The sequence below is a fragment of the Pongo abelii genome, chromosome 17, assembly GCF_028885655.2.
Source record: "Pongo abelii isolate AG06213 chromosome 17, NHGRI_mPonAbe1-v2.0_pri, whole genome shotgun sequence".
NCBI classification, from domain to species: Eukaryota; Metazoa; Chordata; class Mammalia; order Primates; family Hominidae; genus Pongo; species Pongo abelii.
Window position 1 is genome coordinate 8649262 of NC_072002.2, and position 16953 is coordinate 8666214.

Sequence of the window (16953 nt, forward strand, 5' to 3'; positions counted from 1 at the left end):
AAAAGCCAGAGGCACAGTATGCCAGCGCATGAGAGCAGCTGTGGGGGCTGAGCCATGCAAAGTCACAAGGTAGAACCTTCCCAAGGCATTAGCATGCCCTGGAAATGGGACACAGAGTCAAAAATAATTATTTTGGAGCCTTACAATTCAATAACTGCCCTTCTGGGTTTCAGACTTTCATAGATCCTGTGACCACTTTCTTTTGGCTGATTTCTTCCTTTTAGAATAGGAGTATTTACCCAATGTCTCTGCCTCATTTGTATCTTGGAAGAACCTAATTTGTTTCTTTATGTTACAGGCTTATAGGAGGAAGAAATTAGCTGTGTCTTAGATGAGACTTTTGACTTTTGAGTTAAGGCTGAAATTAGTTAAGACTTTGGGGATTATTGGGAAGTCATGATTGTATTTTGAAATATGAGAAGGATTTGAGATTTGGAACGGCCAGGGGAAAAATGATACAGTTTGGATGTTATTCCCACCAAAATCTTATATTGAAATATAATCCTCAATGTTGGAAGTGGGCCTAGAGGGGAGGTGATTGAATCATGAGGGCAAGATTTCCAAGGACAGTTTGACATCATTTCCTTTGGTGCCATTCCCACAATAGTAAGTTTTTATCAGAGCTGGTTATCTATAAGTGTGTGTAACACTTCCCCCCTGCCCTCGCACTTACCATGTGATGTGCAAGCACTGGATTTATTTTTCACCTTGTCAGTTGTCAGAGGCTTCCCCAGAAGCAGAAGCCAGTGCTATGCTTTCTGTACAGCCTGTAGAAACATGAACCAATTAAACCTATTTTCTTTATAAATTAACCAGTCACTGATTACTTTTTATAGCAATATGATAATGGCCTAATACATCCACCAAAATATATTAGAGGTAATAACTTGAGTAAATTTGCAGAATACGAAATCAACACATACAAATCAGTAGGGTTTCTATATGCCAACAGTCAACAAACTGAAAAAGAATTCAAAAATGTAATACTATTTGCAGTAGCCACAAATAAAAGAAAATATGTGGGAATTTACCAAAGAAATAAAAGTTCTCAACAATTAAAACTGTAAAACACTATAAAAGAAATGAAAAAGGACCCAAAAATTGGAAAGATATTTTTATGTTCACAGATTGGAAGAATCAGTATTTTTTTAAAAATGTCCGTACGAATCCATAGCAATCTATATATTTCATGCCATCTCTATCAAAATAACAGGCCAGGGGCAGTGGCTCATGCCTGTAATCCCAGCACTTTGGGAGGCCGAATTTGGTGGATCATGATGTCAGGATTTCAAGACCAGCCTGGCCAACTTGGTGAAACCCCACCTCTACTAATAATACAAAAAATTAGCCAGCTATGGTGGCGGGTGCCTGTAATCCCAGCTATTCAGGAGGCTGAGGCAAAGAATTGCTTGGACCCAGGAGGTGGAGGTTGCACTGTGCCCAGATCACATCACTGCACTCCAGTCTAGGTGACAGAGCAAGACGCCACCAAAAAAAAAAAAAGAAGAAGAAGACATTCCTCACAGATATGAAAAAAAAATCTGAAATTTATATAGAAACATCACAAAACACCATAGTAGTCAAAGCTATGCTGAGAATATAAAACAAAACTGAACGAATTCCATTACCTGGTTTTAAATTATACTACTAAGTTGTAGTAATTAAAACAACATGACACTAGCATAAAAACAGACATAAAGACAGATGGAACGAAATAGAGACCTGAGAAACAAACTCATACAGCTAAATTAATTTTATACAAAAGTGCCAAGAACATACAATAAAAAATAAGGCAGTTTTTGTAATAAATATGGCTGGTAAAATTGGCATTCTGTGTGAGGGACAAACATTCAGACGCTCATAGCAGTGTTCTGGAATCCTATGTGAGGGACAAACATTCAGACCACAGCAGGAGTGTTCTGGAATCCCCTGTGAGAAACAAACATTCAGACCCTCGTAGCAGTGTTCTGGAATCTTATGTGACAAACGTTTGGAACCCAGCAGCAGTGTTCTGGAATTCTATGCGAGGGACAAACATTCAGACCCTCATAGCAGTGTTCTGGAATCCTATGGGAGGGGCAGCTAAATTAATTTTCAACAAAAGTGCCAAGAACATACAATAAAAAATGAGACAGCTTTTGTAATAAATAGGGCTGGGAAAACCGGCAAGCCATAGGCAGAAGAATAAAACTAGAACCCTATTTCTTGCCACTTACAAAAATCAAATTTAAATGAATCAAAGACTTAAACCTAATGCCTCAAACCATCAAACTTTTACAAAAAAAATTGGGGAAACTTTTTAGGGCATTGGTTTGGGCAAAAATTCCTTAAATAATGCCCCAGAAGCACAGACAACGAAAACAAACATGGACAAATCGGATTACAGAAAGTCAGAAAGCCTTTTTAAAGTGAAAGAAACAAGAAACAAAGTGAAGAGAAAATCCACAGAATGGGAGAAAATCTTTGTAAATTATCCATCTGAAAAGCAATTAACAGCTACATGATATGGTTAGGATTTGTGTCCCCACCCAAATCTCATATTGAATTGTAATCCCCAGATGTTGAGGGAGAGGTTGGTAGAAGGCGATTGGATCATGGGGGTGGTTTCCCCCATGCTGTTCTTCTGATAATGAGTGATTTCTCATGAAATCTGATGGTTTTATAAGGGACTCTTCCCCCTTTGCTTCACATACATGCTCTCTCTCCTGCTGTCATGTAAGAGGTGCCTGCTTCCCCATCTGCCATTATTGGAAGTTGCCTGAGTCCTCCCCGGCCATGTGGAACTGTGAGTCTATTAAACCCATTTCCTTTATAAATTACCCAGTCTTGCCAGGTGCCATGGCTCATGCCTGTAATCTCACCACTTTGGGAGGCTGAGGAGGGTGGATCACGAGGTCAGGAGTTCAAGACCAGCCTGGCCAAGATGGTGAAACCCTGTCTCCACTAAAATTACAAAAATTAGCCAGGCATGGTGGCAGGTGACAGTAACCCCAGCTATTCAGGAGTTGAGGCAGAGAATTGCTTGAATCAGAAGGTGGAGGTTGCAGTGAGCCGAGATTGCACCACTGCACTTCAGTCTGGGCAACAGATCAAGACTACATCTCAGTAAATAAATAGATAACACAGTCTCAGGTATTTTTTTATAGCAGTGCAGGAACAGGCTAATACACTACAATATATTGAGTTCAAAAAATTCCATAGAAAAAAATAATAACCCAAATAAAGAGTGGACAAAAAATTTAAATAGACATTTATGAAAAGAAGACATACAAATGTGAAACAGGCAAATGAAAAGGTGCCCCAGATCACTGATCATCATGGAAATGCAAATCAAACCCAAAATGAGATATCATTTCACCCCAGTTAAGGTGGCTTTTATCCAGAAGTCAGTAAAAAACAAATGCTGGTGAGCAAGTCGAGTGAAGGGAACCCTTGTACACTGCTGTTGGGAGCACACTTAAGGACAGTTTGGATGTTCCCGATATAACTAAAACTAGAGCTACTATATGGTCCAGCTATCCCACTGCTCATTATATGCCTACAAGAAAAAAAATTAGTAAATCAAAGACCTATTGGCACTCTCATGTTTGCTACAGCAAGGTTTATAATAGCCAAGATTTGGAAGGAAACTAAATGTCCATCAACAGATGACTGGATAGAGAAAATGTGGTACATATACACAATGGAGTACTATTCAGCTGTAAGAAAGAATGAGAGCCTTCCATTTGCAATAACATAAATGGAACTGAAAGTCTTTATGTTAAGTGAAATGTCAGGCACAGAAAGACAAATGTCACATGTTCTCACTATTTGTGGGTACTAAAATTCAAAACAATTGGTGTCATAGAGGTAGAGAGTATAAGGATGGTTACCAGAGGCTGGGAAGGGCAGGGAGGGAACAAGGGGATAGTGGAGATGCTAAATGGGTAAAAAAACAATTGTTAGAAAGAATGAATAAGACAGCATTTGATAGCACAACACGGTGATTATAGTAAAAAATAATTTAATTCCACATTTAAAAAAACTAAAAGAGTATAATTGGATTGTTTATAACACAAGCTATAAATGCTTGAGGGGACAGATACCCCGTTTTTTATTATGTATTACTCATTGCATGACTGCATCAAAGTGTGTCATGTACCCCCACGAATATATACACCAACTGTGTACCCACAGAAATAAATTAAAAATTGAAATTGAAATTAAAATTAAAAGGGAGGAGAGTATAATGAGGCATGTGTGACCCATGGCTTGAACTAGCTTTTCAGGTTAACTTTGGAAAGTCCTTATCCAAGAAGGGAGGTCCATTTAATCAACAGGGGATTCGAAATTTATTTTTAGTTTATAAATGGAAAACAGAAGGATTATAAATCTTGAGCCATAGTTCTCAGTCAATCAATCATTGCAGGGTACTCTGTTCTTTACTCTGGAGATAAACACTAGTTTTCTTTTCCATGGAATAACATCGCATTTCAAAATGTGGGGAAACATCTTGCAACTAAGAGGTGTGGCCTTACTAAATTTGATTTGGTTTCCATTGTAATTAATTTAATCACATGTGTTCTAGAGTTTGTCCTCAGTCTTCCCCTAGTATAGGCCCATGATCTGTTGAATTTGCTCACCTCCGTGCTCAACAGCAGGAAATCAGAATTATTTAAAAACCTCATTGTGGCTGGGAGTGGTGGCTCTCGCCTGTAATCCCAGCTATTTGGGAGGCCAAGGTGGACAGATCGCTTGTTGTCAGGGGTTTGAGACCAGCCTGGCCAACAGAGGGAAACCCCATCTCTACTAAAGATACAAATATTAGCTGGGTGTGGTGATTCATGCTTGTAATCCCAGCTACTTGGGAGGCTGAGCAGAAGAATTGCTTGAACCAGGGAGGCACAGGTTTCAGTAAGCCAAGATAGTGCACTGCATTGCAGCCTGGGCAACAGAGCAAGACTCTGTCTCAAAATAATAATAATAATAATAATAATAATAATAATAATAATAATAATAAATAAGTAACAATAAAAATCTCATCTTGTTTCAAACAAAATTTCTTTTGAATATCAACTGTATCAAATTGCATATTAACTGTAATCATTTTGTTTATTTGATATCCAATCTTGAGAAATCTTTGAGGAGTAATTTCATTCTTTTCTGCCATTTTGGTAAACATACCAAATGCCATTAAACAAAATGCACAAAATTATTGAGAAATACATTTTCTCCTTGAGGAGTAGACTTGCTGTGTTAGAGGAACTCGTGGTTACCTAGCTTCTAGTTTAATAAACATGACTAGAATATTCTATCTTAATATGAGTAGCTAGGTACTCACAGGGCATCTAGAAGATTAATGTTCATGGTCTGAAAATAGTCACATTTTTTAACTGGTAACAAATTACAATTGCAGAATATTTGTGGTCATACAAGACATCTTCCACCAAGCCTGAAAAATGTTTAAATATCCTAGGAGTGCAGCATTTTTTGTAAGGATATTATTAATGAGCTAGCTTAGGTCAATGGGTTAATGGTTATTGCTAAAACGAATACCCACGACTTTAGTGACTACATCTGCACCTTCCAAGTTTAATTATAACGCTTTATCTTTACAGTTACTTATAAGTAGAGACACTAAGAAAAGACAATGCATTCCTGCTCTTGTTTTCTGAGGATGTCCAACTCTGTAATGGAGTAATTTCTAATAAACTTGCTTCTTTCACTGTGCTCTCTAACTCACTTCAAATTTTTTCCTGCAGAAGATCTAGGAATCCTACTTTGTGGTCTGTATCAGGACCCTCTTTTCCAGCAACATCTTTCCGCAACACCATGAACAGACAACAAGACAAGACCCCCACTCCAAGGAAAACAATCCACACAGAATCAATCAGCTGACACCCGGCAAGTGGGCTGTCTTTTAGAGTCATGAAGCCATTCTGGTGGGCAAGAATGATTATCCACTATTATCATACTCAGATTAGAGGCCAAGCCCACAGAGTTAGAGGCCCTGGGGAATATTGAGAAGAAAGGATTTGGCTAAACAAGATGTTTGCCACTTTCTGTTTTTGGACTGTCCACCTTGTGCTTTCAGTCCCTCAACTGATTGCTCTACATCTTGTCACCTTTCTGCTCATCACATCTGTTTTGCAGTAGCCTGGAGGCTGCCCCAGGACAGAGGCCCCAAACAATTTAGCTTTTACTTTCCTTAGCGATCCTCTGACTCTTAACTGACTGCTTGTTTAATTTGCCACTTGTCCAAGTAACACTGAAAAAAAGAATTGTCTTGGAACCTAGAATATTTTTACCTTAATTATCAGAAAAGATCAGCAGTAACCTCGCCATCATGACTGAAGTTGAAATGTGGTATTTAAGAGCTCTACATGATAAGATCAGATATGCCTGTTTAGTGACAGCCTCTTTTATGACAACCCTTTGCAAACAATTACCCTCAAGATGGAGAACAGGAGACTTTTTCTTAACAGTTTTCTCTCATTCCTTAACCATAACGCCATCTTTGATGAGCTGGTATAGGGCAGCTGGACCCTGCTTTCTTAACCCAGCAGGTCACTTTTTCCTGAGAGAGTTTTGTCAGATTTGTCGTAGCAGTGTGAAAATGGACTAATACCATCAGAGTGAACAGGCAACCTACAAAATGGGAGAAAATTTTCTCAACCTAGTCATCTGACAAATGGGTAATATCCAGAATCTACAATGAACTCAAACAAATTTACAAGAAAAAAACAAACAACCCCATCAAAAACTGGGCAAAGGATATGAACAGACACTTCTCAAAAGAAGACATTTATGCAGCCAAAAGACACATGAAAAAATTCTCATCATCACTGGCCATCAGAGAAATGCAAATCAAAACCACAATGAGATACCATCTCACACCAGTTAGAATGGAGATCATTAAAAAGTCAGGAGACAACAGGTGCTGGAGAGGATGTGGAGAAATAGGAAGACTTTTACACTGTTGGTGGGACTGTAAACTAGTTCAATCCTTGTGGAAGTCAGTGTGGCGATTCCTCAGGGATCTAGAACTAGAAATACCATTTGACCCAGCCATCCCATTACTGGGTATATGCCCAAAGGACTATAAATCATGCTGCTATACAGACACATGCACATGTATGTTTATTGTGGCACTATTCACAATAGCAAAGACTTGGAACCAAGCCAAATGTCCAACAATGATAGACTGGATTAAGAAAATGTGGCACATATACACCATGGAATACTATGCAGCCATAAAAAATGATGAGTTCATGTCCTTTGTAGGGACATGGATGAAATTGGAAATCATCATTCTCAGTAAAGTATCGCCAGGACAAAAAACCAAACACCGCATGTTCTCACTCATAGCTGGGAATTGAACAATGAGAACACATGGACACAAGAAGGGGAACATCACACTCTGGGGACTGTTTTCAGGTGGGGCTGGGGGGAGGGATAGCATTAGGAAGTATACCTAATGCTAAATGACGAGTTAATGGGTGCAGCACACCAGCATGGCACATGTATACGTATGTAACTAACCTGTACATTGTGCACATGTACCCTAAAAATTAAAGTATATATATATAAAAAAAGAAAATAGACTAATATATTACAATATACAAGTTACAGCCTTCCTATTTCCCCTGTTTGATCTGACTCCTATTTTGCAACTTCATTTGTTTTATAGAAGAGAAACTAAGAGGGAGGAAATACATTATATACAGGTTTCTCTGATGCTTGGTCAGGATAAAAATTAAAATGGGCTTCTGTATGTTTGATGGAGGAAAAGACAAAACAGGGATGGCACATAATTGATTACCCTTTTAATGCAAGTTACTCTTAATATTAGGCTTTTCTTAGCTGGGGCTGTACTCCCCCTGCCAATCCGAGCACCCCATAAGAACACAATCAGATTCCTTCCAGTTCTAGTGAGGTGTGCAACATATTATTAATTTCTTCTTGTTTTCCAGGGTTATGTAGTGTCCGCTCATCATCTTCTCCCTGCCCTTCGAGTCCTGTCTTACGTACATACCCCACTCTCGAAACACCCGAGCTTCACCAGAACAACATGTAGTGGGGCCTCTTATCAGCTGGCAAAGTTGAATATTTGCCCTCTCTGGGAAGTGACAGATGATAATAGGGACACTATATTGAAGGAGTGGCCTGTCCCTCCACACCTGTGAGCGTTTCTCATCAGGTAGAACTAGAGGCTTGTGAAAAGAGACGCAGAGACAAAGTATAGAGAAAAAGTGGTCCCAGGGGACAAGTACTCAGCATACGGAGGACCAGCGCCGGCACCAGTCTCTGAGTTTCCTTAGTATTTATTGATCATTATCAGGCATTTCTCGGAGAGGGGGTTGTGGCAGGACAATAGGGTAACAGTGGAGAGAGGGCCAACAGGAAAATATGTGAACAAATGTCTCTGCAACATAAACAAGGTAAAGAAAAAAGTGCTGTGCTTTTGATGTGTATATACATAAATATCTCAATTACTTAAAGAGCAGTATTGCCTCCAGCATGTCTCACCTCCAGCCCTAAGGCAGTTTTCTCCTATCTCAGTAGATGGAATATACAATCGAGTTTTACACTGAGACATTCCATTGCCCAGGGACGAGCAGGAGACAGATGGTTTTGTCTTACCTCAACTGCAAAGAGGCTTTCCTCTTTTACAAATCCTCCTCAGCACAGACCGTTTATAGGTGTTGGGCTGGCGGATGGTCAGGTCCTTCCCTTCCCATGAGGCCATATTTCAGACTATCACATGGGGAGAAACCTAGGACAATACCTGGCTTTCCTAGGCAGTTGTCCCTGTGGTCTTCTGCAGTGTTTTGCATCCCTGGGTACTTGAGAATAGGGAGTGATGATGACTTTTAACAAGTATGCTGCCTTCAAGCATTTGTTTAACAAAGCACATCCTTCATATCCCTAAATCCATTAAACCTAGAGTCGACACAGCACATGTTTCTGTGAGCACAGGGTTGGGGTTAGGGTTACAGATTAACAGCATCTCAAGGCAGAAAAATTTTTCTTAGTATAGAACAAAATGGAGTGTCTTATGTCTACTTCTTTCTACATAGACATAGTAACAGTCTGATCTCTCTTTCTTTTCCCCATACCATATAGGTAAATGTACACTTTTCTATATCTGAATTAGCCATATGCAAGGAAAAACTAAAAGAGTTTTCAGAGGTTCCGGGAAAATTCATCGACAAATTTAAAAGGCTAACCTTGACGTATGATCTGACCAGGCAGGATTTGCATATATTTATGTTCGCCTGCTGCATGGTAGAAAAGCAGTGCATTATGGGAGTGGCTAGAGCACATGCTAATAGGGTGGCAACCTGCAACCAGGGGCATGACACCTATCAAGTAGGAGGCACAGCAGTGCCTGACTAGGACCCAAAAGAACTAGAATCTAGAAAAAACAAATGAATTAGGAAGAAAGTAGGATATATAGAGAAAAAATTATGATTGACTCCGTGAAAGAATAAAAAAAATTGTGATACAGCTTTTTAATTTTTATAAAGTCTGGAAAATTACTCAGGGAAAAGATGAAAACCTAGCCTTATTACAAGGGTGGATAATTTAGACCTTGAGGAAATACACTAACACTGACCCTGACTCCAAAAATGGACAGGCATTTCTAGGAGTTTAATTTATAGGACGGTCTCCTTCTTATACCTGCAGGAAGCTGCCAAAAGAAGCTTTAGGCTTCCAGACTCCCATGGATCAGATTTTAGACTTGGATTTTGAAGTTTTCCATCACAGGAATTGAGCAGAGAAAACATAAAATAAAGCAAATCTTCCAAGAGGCCCAGCTTCTAGCTGCAGCCTTGTGCTCTCCACCACTTCAGAGGCAGCCCCTTAACCCCTGGCCCTCACAGAGGAAGTGAGAAGGTGAAAATCGCAGTCTGTGCCTCTGGCACACTGCGCCTTGGGTATAAATCTGTGTGCCTTCTGTAGGAAGGTAAGCCTCTGCCGAAGGAAATGCACTGTGCTTCCAAGGGAGCCATCATCAGAGCCCAGCAGGCTCAAAAGTGGCGGGGTCTGATACTTCCTACCTCCACTCCCATTGGACTACTAGCTATCGAGAGATGGAGGAGCCTCAGGTGACTCTTGAAGTAGCAGGTAGGAGTATTAACTTCGTATTAGGTGTGGGAGCAGATTACTCTGTACTGATTTAATACAATGGTCTCCTGTCTTCTCATGATGGACAAGCCCCAAAACACTCCTTTTTGTATCGTCTAAGTTGTCCTCCAGAGCCTCTAGGTTTCTTGCCTGCCTTTTTAGTACTGTCTGATTGCCTGACCTCTTACTGGGGAGAGGTTTATTGACTGAGGAGACCAAGTCATGGTCACCTTCACAGATCATAAAGCATAGAAACTGTTACTTTTGTTCCTGACCCATCAGGGGAAAAAAGAAGTTAAGAATGAGCTGTCACATTTGCCACCTGAGGTGTTGTCTTATGTAAATCTTGAGGTTTGGGCCACACAGGCTCTGGGAAACGCACTAAACACCTCCCCCATTGAAATCCAACTTCAGCCTAGTACTCCTCGACCTCAGAAGAGACAATATATTTTAAGGCAAGAAGCATGAGGGGAAATTCAACCCCTTATTGCCAAATTCTTGCCATATGAGTTATTAAGCCCATGAGAGTCTCCTTACAATACTCACATGTTACCAGATAAAAAGCCTAATGGCAAGTACAGATTTGTCAGAACACTTAGAGCATTAAGAAATGCATTTGTCTCCATACACCTCATTGTCCCCAATACTTACCCTGTCCCAGGGGATGCAAGCTGGTTTACATTTTTAAATCTGAAAGATGCACTTTTCTGGATCCCAATGCATCCAGATTCATAATATGTTTGCCTTTGAATGGACTGATCCAGATATGCATTCAGCCACAAAAGTAACCTGGACAGTCATCTCTGAAGGGTTCTGGGATAGCCCCCACTTATTTGAAAATACTCTAGCTAAGGACTTAACAAATCTATAATTGGAAAGGGACACAATTATTCAGTATGTAGGTGACTTGCTCATTGCTAACCCAACTAAAGAAGACTCATAATAATAATGTTAATTTGGTAAAATTCCTGGGAACTTGCAGATATAGGGCATCACCACACAGAGCTCAGATTTTGAATGAAAGACTTAAATATTTGGAATCTGTTTTAATCTCTGGAACTGATCAACCTCCCTAGAAGATAAAAAAGTTTTTTTAGTCACCCAACAGTCCCTGTCCAAAAAATGAATGTGGGCTTTTTTAAGAGATGGCTGGGTACTGCTGCTTATGGATGCCCAGATTTGCGCATGTAGCCAAGCCTTTATGTGATACACTAAAGGGAAAGACGTAGAGCTCCTAGAATGTAATGACAAATGCAAGCAAACCTTCAATACTCTCAAGGAGAAATTGGGCTCTGCTGCAGCCATGGGAGTCCCCAAGTTGGATGAACCATTTTTTATTTATGTGACCAAAAAGCAAGGCATAGGCCTTGGGTAATCTTGTCCCAAAACTGGGGGACATTCCAAGGCCAGCAGCCTAATTTTCTAAGCAGATTGACCAGGTGGCCTCAGGGTGGCCTTGATGTCTTAAAGCTATTGCCGCTACCACCTTTCTAGCAGGCAAAGCTAATTAACTAACATTAGAACAGCACCTACAGGTTTTTGACCCCACACCAAGAGAAGGTGGTCCTAGAAGCTAAAGGGCAGCAGTGAATAATAAGAGAACATTTATGAAAGTATCAGGGCTTATTGCTAGACACTCCAGACATAACCCTTAAAGCCTGCCAAACCATAAACCCAGCTACTTATCTGCCAGAGTCCACAGGTGCTTCTAGCCTTTCTGGCATACAGATTGTATTAGTCTGTTCTCATGCTGCTAATAAAGACATATCTGAGGCTGGGAATTATATAAAGGAAACAGGTTTAATTGACTTACAGTTCCACATGGTCAGGGAAGCCTCACACTCATGGCAGAAGGCAAATGACGAGCAAAGTCACATCTCTTACATGGCAGCAGGCAAAAGAGCTTGTGTAGGGAAACTCCCCTCTATAAACCCATCAGCTGTAATCCCAGCACTTTTGGAGGCCAAGGCAGTGGATGACCTGAGGTGAGGGGATTGAGGCCAGCCTGGCCAACATGGTGAAACCCCGTCTATACTAAAAGTACAAAAATTAGACAGGCATGGTGGTAGGCACCTGTAATCCCAGCTACTCGGGAGGCTGAGACAGGAGAATCGCTTGAACCCAAGAGTCAGAGGTTGCAGTGAGCCAAGGTCATGATAATGCACTCCAGCCTGAGCAACAGAGCAAGACTATGTCTCAAAAATAAATTGATAAATAAACCATCAGATCTCATGAGGCTTATTCACTGTCACGAGAACAGCATGGGAAAGACTCATCCCCCGATTTGATTGCCTCCCACTGGGTCCCTCCCACGAAATATAGGAATTATGGGAGCTACAATTCAAGATAAGATTTGACTGGGGACACAGCCAAAGCATGTCACAGGTTATGAAACAAATTTATTCTAGCAGGCCAGACTTAAGAAGGATGAGCCCCTGGACCATCCCAAGGAAGATTGGTTAACAGATGTAAGTTGTTTTATGCATCAGGAAAACAAGAAGGGTAGGTATACTATTAGTAGTAGGCACAAGTCTTGCTGGCCTCGACCTCAGCTCAAAAAGCTGAGTTAATTGAACTTACTCAGCCCCTGCAATTGGGAAAGGATTTAAAAGTTAACATTTACACTGATTCCAAGTATGACTTTTTAGTGCTTCATGCTTATGCTGTAATTTGGAATGGGTAGGGACTCCTGACCCCCAAGGGCTTTTCCATACAACATCATTCAAATTTTGAGCTTGTTAGAATGCTGCTTTGCTGCCAAAAAGTGACTATAATTAATTGCAGAGGACATCAAAAGAGAGACTGACCATGTAAAAGGAAATGCCCTTGTAGATGCCACAGCCAAGGCCCCCGCACTGAAAGGGCCAATGAAACTTATGGGCGTGCTGGCCAGCATACATAGAACTGGGCCAGAACACTCTGAAGAAGAACAAAAATGGGCCAGGGTTTGCATTTCAGTCCAGGGCCCCTCTGGCTGGTTGAATGATGGTAATAAATTACTAATGCCAAGTACCAATCATAGGAATATAATTCAGCACTTTCACTATTCTTTTCAGCCTAGAAGGGATTCTTGGTTTCTGTTAATGTCTCATTTGTTTATATGGGTAAATCTTTTCAAGACACCAAAACAGGTGACTCAGCCCTGTGAGCTCTTTGCCTGACATGACCTAAATGGCCAGCAATTTTCTCCTTCTCCAGTTAAACCTGTCCAAAATTGAGGACCGTATCCAGGTGAGAACTGGCAACTCTAATTTACTCAGATAACTTTTTGCAGGAGATTCAAATATTTGCTAATGCTTACTGATTCCTTCACTGGTTAGATCGAGGTATTCCCCACCCCATCTGAAAAACCTTTACCAGAAGAAATATCTCCTCAGTTTGGGTAATCTAAAAGCCTGTAAAGTGGCCATGGCCCGTCTTTCACAGCAGGTGTATCCCAACACCTATCCTCAGCTTTAAGAATCCAATATTCCCTTCACTCTGTGTGCAGACTGCAGTCCTCTGGAAAGGTGAAAGGGCTAATCCTACTCTAAAGAAGACTGTAGCTAAATCAGACGCCTGACTATCTCTAACACCCATAGCTTACTGTGGGTTTGAACTGTTCCAAAGTAAAACTTGTAATTAAATCCTGTTGAGTTAACATTCGGAAGACCTTTCCTAAGCACAGGTCTCCTAATAGATGAAGAGACTCATCAATTACAACAATATGTTATCAATCTAGGACAGGTGCAAAGGCACTCTGTGAATATGGAAACAAGAGTCTTCCCCTCCCACATGGGAGGAAAATTCAGTTTCAGCTCAGCTAGGGATTTAGTCTTACTAAAGATATGGGAGGAAATTCTCCAGCTGACCAGCATTCCCCAACGTGGAAAGGACCACAGCAAGGACACGTGAGTTTTCCAACAGACGTTCAACGGCAAGGGATTCACAGGTGGGTACACCTGTGTGGAAGTAAAGCTGTTGCTTATTCTGGGAGCCGAATCCGAGGCTGAGGGAGGTGGGCGCGTGGCGATTTCATCGTCGGTGGAAGGCGGGCTGGGTAGCTATGCGTCTGCTTCTCCTTCTCGCGTTTCTCCTGCCGCTGTAATCACGCCTTGGCCATGAAGGAAATCGTGCTCACGCAGGCCGAGCAGTATGGGAAACAGATCGGCGCCAGGGTTGTATTTGACTCCATAAAAATTAAAATTTTGTATGAGAGAAAAATGCCTCAAAGTCAAAAGTCAAAATTCAAAAGACTGGGGAAATAGATCTGCAACATACATGACAGACAAAAAGCTAATTTGGGATATATATATATAAAGAGATAGATAGATAGATAGATAGATAGATAGATAGATAGATAGATAGATAGATAGATGTAAATATACGTTTTTAACACCATTTTAAAAAATGTCGTTCTTTCCCCATTGAACAGTGTTGATGCCCTTGTTAAAAATCATGACCATATTTTTTGGTTCTTTATTTCTATTGCATTGGTCTTTGCGTCTGTCTCTATGCTGGTACAGCATTGTTTTGCATACTGAAGTTTGAAACCAGGAGGTGTTAGTCCTCTAACTTTGTTAGTTTTTAAGGTTGATTTGGGTGCTTGGGGTTTTTTGAGATTTCATCTGAATTTTAGAATAGGTTTTTCTATTTTTGCAAATATTGGAATTTTTGTAGTGATTTTATTGAATCTGTAGAACACTATAGATAACAATGGCACCTTGACAAGATTTTGTCTTCCAGTCCATAAACACATGATGTCTTTTCATTTATTTGTGTCATCTTTAATACTTTCATGCCATGTTTATAGTTTTTCCTCTACAGGTTTTTCATATCCTTGGTTAAATGGGTTCGTAAGTATTTTATTATTTTGATGCTATCATACATGACCCTGTTGTCTTGATTTCTTCTTCAGATAGTTTATTGTTATTGTAGAAATACAACGATTTTTGTGTATTATTTTGTTTCATGCAGCTTTGATGAATTTTATTTATTGCATCTGACAGTTTTTTTTACAGAAACTAAAATATTTTTAATATATAAGGTTATGTCATCTGAAAACAGATAATTTTACTTTTAAAAAAATTGGAATATCTTTAATTCTTTTACTCATCTTATTGTTTTAACTAACCAGAACCTTCAGTACTATATTTAATAGAAGTAGTAAAAGCAAGCATCCTTGTTTTTGCTCTTAGGGTAAAAGCTTTCAGTCTTTCACCATGTTAGCTGTGTTTTTTTGTTTTGTTTTGTTTTTTTGTATACCATTATGTTAAGGTGTTTTCTTTCTTTTTATAGTTTACTAACTATATTTTATCATGAATGTGGGTTAAATTTGGACAAATGCTTTTTCTTCTTTGATTAATATGATCACATGAGGGTTTTTTCCTTCTTTATGTTAATGTGATATTATGCTGATTTTCATGTGTTGGAACATACTTTTATTTCAGGAGTCAATTATACTCATTCATAGTGTATAATCCTTTTAAAGTACTGCTAAGTTTGAGTTATTGGTATTTTGTTGAGGATTTTTGCATCAGCATTTATAACGGAATTTTTGTAGTTTTCTTATGGTGGCTTTGTCTGGCTTGGTGTCAGGGTAATACTGGACTCATAGAATGAGTTAGAAAAAATTACCACCTCTTCAATGTTTTGAAAAAGTATGAGAAAAAGTGGTTTTAATTCTGCTTTAAACATTGGATAGAATTCAACAGTGAAGCCATCTGGTCCAGGCTTTTCTTTGTTGCTGGGTTTTTGATTACTGATGCAATCTTCCTGCTGAATCTCCTTGCTGAATAGGTTTATTCAACTTTTCTGATTCAGTCTTAGTAGGTTTTTTCTTTCTAGGAATTTGTTCATTTTATTTAGGCTATTCAATTTTTTACTGTATACTTCCTTATGTTACTCTCCTACATCCTTTTTACTCCAATTATTTGTTAGTAATGTACCCATTTTATTTTTGAGTTTAGTAATTTGAATATTCACTTTTTTTCTTAGTCAATCTAGATAAAATTTTGTCAGTTTTGGTCTTTTTCAGGGAACAAACTAGGCTTTGTTGATTTTTGATATTGTTTTTCTATTCTCTATTTCAGTTATTTCCACTGCTATCTTTATCATTTTTTCAATTTTGCTAGTTTTAGTTGTCCCTCTTTAGTAGTCCCTCTTTTTCCCTCTGTTTTTAGTTCCTTAGGAGTAAAGTTGTTGATTCGGTATCTTATTTTTTATAATCACTTATAGCTATAAATTTTTCCCTTATGGTACTTTTTTTGATGTATCTCTTAACTTTTGGTATTTCATGTTTTTAATTTGTCTCTACATATTTTCTATTTTCTCTTGTGATTTCTTCTTTTATCCATCCTTGAGTGTTTCATACCTATATTTTTAGACATAAAATGTGTAACCTACAAAATTTTCTTGATTTGTTAGTTTTATTTGTTGTAAGTTTTTATTTCAGAATTAAATGTGTGTATCAACATTTATTATGTTCTATAAACTTTGTAATACCTGGAGATTTCTGGTCCACATATGTAAGTCTCTACATGGGTAATATTTTGAAGCATTTAAACTTCTGTTTTAATATTTCAAAAATCTAAATGAAACTGAGATTTTGGTTTCTGAGATGAAATCATGGTAGGTGACTGAGAAACGCTTAAAAATTAGTCAAAACTTAAAATTAAGTTAAAGTTTACCTTCAAGATTCAACCTGAATAAGTCACCCTGTATTGCTGGTAATAAAGAATAAGTCTTTAATGGTATAAAAGGAAACTTAAGAGAATGTTTCTCTTTCCCCAGGTGACATATAAATTAAAAGATGTAAAAAATTTTTATGGCCTTATGCATTTTTTACTTTAGAATGCCAACTTT

At 39.0% G+C, this 16953-nt stretch overlaps 1 long non-coding RNA gene across 1 annotated transcript in view; it reads right to left on the reverse strand.

Annotated features, from left to right (window-relative positions):
- Positions 1-673: 673 nt before the first annotated feature.
- LOC129057620 (uncharacterized) overlaps positions 674-16953 on the reverse strand; it is a 30250-nt gene continuing 13970 nt past the window's right edge. Inside the window, exon 3 of the long non-coding RNA XR_010137666.1 lies at positions 674-767. This is a non-coding gene — a long non-coding RNA (uncharacterized LOC129057620). The remainder of the gene's footprint in view (positions 768-16953) is intronic.